Source organism: Helobdella robusta (genome assembly GCF_000326865.2).
Source record: "Helobdella robusta unplaced genomic scaffold HELROscaffold_94, whole genome shotgun sequence".
Lineage (NCBI taxonomy): Eukaryota > Metazoa > Annelida > Clitellata > Rhynchobdellida > Glossiphoniidae > Helobdella > Helobdella robusta.
The window spans coordinates 1-4,694 of NW_008705537.1; positions in this window are offsets into that span (position 1 = coordinate 1).

The window sequence follows — 4,694 nt, forward strand, 5'->3', positions numbered from 1 at the left end:
ACTAAGAATAATAATAATAGTAATAATAATAATAGTTATTATGATGTAACAAGTATAGCAACAATGGTTACAACTATTAAAGATGATGATGATGGCGATGATGATGACGTAGATAACTTAACGACGCTAATCAATGCCATGATGACGTCATCGTCACCACCATTATTTTCACCAAGATTGTCACCTAGAGCTGGTGATACGACGTCATCATCTCCATTTCAGCCTGATAGTAACTACACCGTGGTTTATAACAATGGTAGTAATAATGGTGGGGGTGTTGATGATAATAATAATAATAATAAAACGAACAATAATAATAATAAAACGAACAATAATAATAATAAAACGAATAATAATACGAATTCTACGTCATCATCGTCGTCGTCGTCTGGTGATGATGATATTTGCGTAGTTCCATATTATTATATTGAATCGATCCATGCAATGTTGCAGTGTCTGTTGACGGTCTGTTGATGATGTTGTTGTTGGTGTTGTTGATGTTGGTTTTGGTGTTGTTGATGTTGATGTTGGTGTTGTTGATGTTGGTGTTGGTGTTGTTGATGTTGGTTTTGGTGTTGTTGAAGTTGGTGTTGTTGATGTTGGTGTTGGTGTTGATATTGTTGATGTTGGTGTTGATGATGTTGATGTCGTCGTTGTTGATGCGGTAATTGTTGTTGTTGGTGCTGTTGTTTTTGCTGTTGTTGATGTTGATGATGATGTTGATGATGACTGTATGATGATGTTGTGGTTAATGTTCTTAGTAATTAGTTTACAAGGAATAATTAAATATAATTATTATGATTGTGATTAATTATATAACACTAGATAGAACTAATGGTGATAAGTTTAGCGATGATTATTATTATCGATAACAGTTATAATAATAATAATTATAATAATTATTATTATTATTATTTATAGCTAATTGGGTTTATACTGGCATGTTGCTTGGCACATATGGCTACAGAGGAAGATGATTCATGTTAGTAATCAAGTAATTATTATTATTATCGTTATTATTTTTTATTATTATTGATAACCATTATAATGACAATGCGTTTTTCTTTATTTATTATGTTTGCTTATACGTCCTACCTCAGGAGAACTGGGTCTCTGGACGCTAAACGAAGATTGATTGATTGATTTGCTTATTTGTTTGAATAATAATCTGCGTGGCTGGCGTCCTGGCCACTTGACGCCTTCAAACGCTGCCGCTACAACTTTAAAACTCTGTATTTTTTACCTTTTCATGAGGTGTTTTGAAGTGGGTTGATTGGCGTGACTTTTTTCAGGATGTTCTTTCATTTGGAATTTCTTTTTAAAGCCAGATACTAAAAGTTCTTAGTACACATTCGTCAGTCAGTTGCATTCTTAATTATCTTCTTCTTCCTCCATATCAGATTTCGTCAAAGGAAACACGAGAGCACGGACACAAAGTTACAAAAATAACTCTTATCGTAAATTACATTTTGACTTGAGTAGTAAATAATAAGAAAACCTCAGCAAGCACTAAGAATAAACTTGAGTAACGTATTTAGCCACAGATCGAGTTGTCGCTAAAAATGGTCCAGAAATTTTTCCATCTAACGTTCCGGCTTCATTGTCGTAATTAAATAAAAAATTGGCAACAACTGACTTAATAAGTAAGTGACAACAAGATTGATAGACCTGGAGACAAAAGCTGATGGCTGGAATAAAATAAGTCCAATCCATGATAAATAGAGACTTTAAACGAGGATTGATTGATTCTGGCTACATTGAGACATTCGGGTGTCGGTAATGAGAAAACCACAAGACACACATTTTGAAAGCATCTTTCCTGACATACTTTTACTAACTGCAATTTGAAAAAAAAAGTTTGATAAAAAATAACGTAGTAACGAAAAAACTGAATATACGAATTTGGTGTTTTCCGTTAACTGAGTCTATCCGCCCATGGCGTTTTTTGGAAATCAATTTTCCCTTAAAAGCGAGTGCTGATAATCTTAAAGTCGGTAGTGGATTTCTAAGAAGTTACTGTGATAGGAGTGTGGTTAAGCTCTTGCTGATGGAAAACATGGCGCTGGCGAATTTTAAGCTCTTGGTAAGGAGTTTTCCTAAAAAAAAAAAAAAAAAATTTGGTACTAAAACTTTTCTTGTTATTACGATGAAAAAGCGTAATTACTCTTTCCTCTATATAACAACAATAATAATTTTAATCTCTATAATAATAATCTTTATAATGTTAATGTTGATGTAATCTCAATTAAAATAATTCTGTTGACAGCATCTCTGATATGTGAGTAAAACAAGTGAATGTGTTTGTGTATTTATGTGTATTTACGTATGTGCGTGTGTGTATGTGCGTGTGTGTGTGCTTCTCTTAGTTTTTCAGTCAGCTGTATATAAGCCGTTCTTTTTTCTTTTTATTTTTTTATTAATCTGTTCAATTTTAGAAAATTTAATTTTGATTTACATGTTTATTTCGATTTTTATTTTATTATCACTATCATTATTTTTGTCGTCAAAGGCATATCTGGCTAGCTAATTATGTTTACCTAAAGAATTTTTGATCTAGAGCTTATGCTTAATTATTTTATAGTAAAGGTTACCCTTATCAAACACTACTAATTATTTTTTTATTTATTTATTTGGTTAATTAAATAATAATTTACCTATTCATCCGTTTAGCCATTCGTACATTTACACACACACATATTTATTCATTTTATTTTTATATTTTTAAACCGCTGCTCCTTTAAAATCTTGAAAGCTTAAAATCAATCAAATCACTATTGATAGCCGGTTTTCTCTTGATCTGCATGAATGTTGGACATTAGCTTTTCCGATCCGATGGACCCAAAAACGCTAAAACTAGATGCTAAGGCCTTTTTTCAGTTCTTTTTTCAGATGCTAAGGCCTTTTTTCAGATTTCTCGGTACTGACATTTCAAGTTCTTGCTCCAGATCGGCATTGCAAACGTTTTTGTCCGAATTACATTTGAGACTGTTTGTTGAATAATTTCTTGCTACCGATTTGCTTATTCCTTCCTTGTTCATAATAATGCTAATAAATTTCCAGATTCCAATAGACTTTTTCCTTGTCTCATTCTACCAATCGAGCTTAAACCATTCCCGTCCTCCGCCATACAAAAATTCGTTTACATGCAGAGCTTCAAGCCAGTTGGTTCAGTAGTTTCTGGTTAAAAGTTTCCAAAATATTTTCACCTTGAAATATCTAAAATTTAAAAAAATGTGAAAAACATTGCTAAGACGTCATCTTCACGATTTACTTGATTAAAAAACAACAATATGGTGTGTTTTGGAATCAATTAATTTATATGATCAATAGAAAAGACAACATTTTTAGATATTTCTTTGTGGGGCATAACCTGGGGGTGAATTTCCTCTCAAATCTCATAGGAACCATCCTCTTTGCCTGCCTGCTATATAAACTATGAAAATTTTAATTAGATTCTGTCCGTAGGTTTGGGAGTCCAAGGTCGATGTATTAACAGTCATACATAAACTACACACATCCATTCCAATTTATCCAACTCATCCAATTCAAATTAAATGTTTAAGTTTTATTTAATTTACTTTTTAATTGCATTTAATTTTATCGTTAATTTATTTAATTAATTTCTCCCTTTCAAAGTATTAGCTCGTTTATTTAGGAGTTTCAGTTTTTTAATTTAATTTTAATTTAATTTTTCAATTTTTAGTTGATTTCATTACGACGGATAAATCCCATAATCAGGACAATAAAAATCGACTCTTCAAGCTGAAGGCCTTATATGTGTACGCATAAATTATGATGATGTGTACGCATAAATTATGATGATGTGTACGCATAAATTATGATGATGTGTATGCATAAATTATGATAATGTGTACGCATAAATTATGATGTGTACGCATAAATTATGATGATGTGTACGCATAAATTATAATGATGATGGTAATGTGTACGCATAAATTATGATGATGATAATAATAATGATAATTTTATTATTATTATTTATTATTATGATATTTATCATCAGCATAATCTTATTAGTAGTAATAATGGTAGTAATTTTAGTTAGTTGAAGTATTAGCATTGGGAGTAATAGTAGTATCCGTAGCAATAGTAGTAGCAGTAGTTGCGGTTATGGCAGTTGTAGTAACGCTATTACTGTAGCAGCAACTTCAGTAGCAGCAGCAGTTGCAACAACTTAGGTAGCAGCAGTCGTAGCAGCAACTTCAGTAGCAGCAGCAGCCTTGGCAGCAACTTCAGTAGCAGCAGCCGTAGCAGCAACTTCAATGGCATTAGCAGCAGTAGCAGCTGCATCAGTTATAGTAATAGTGGTAATAACAGCAATAGTTTTAGTCGCGATAGAAGCGGCAGTAGCAGCGGTTAGCTGTAGAAACGTCAGCAGTTGTCGTTTGTGTTGCTAGTAACAGAGTAATAAGAAGAGTAGATATAATATTTGAATTAGTTGTAGTAGTGGTAGTTGTAGTAGTAGTGATAGCAGTAGTAGAAGCAGCAGCAGTAGTAGTGGTTGTACTAGTAGTAGTAGTAGTTTAGATGTTGTAATGTTAATAGTGTTTTTCATTGCTAGGCGTAGTGGTAGTAGTAGTAGAATTTTAAATACATCTAAATCATTTAATATTCATCAGTCAATAAATGAATAAATTATGCTAATGAACCTAATTATAATATTCACAAGCTCA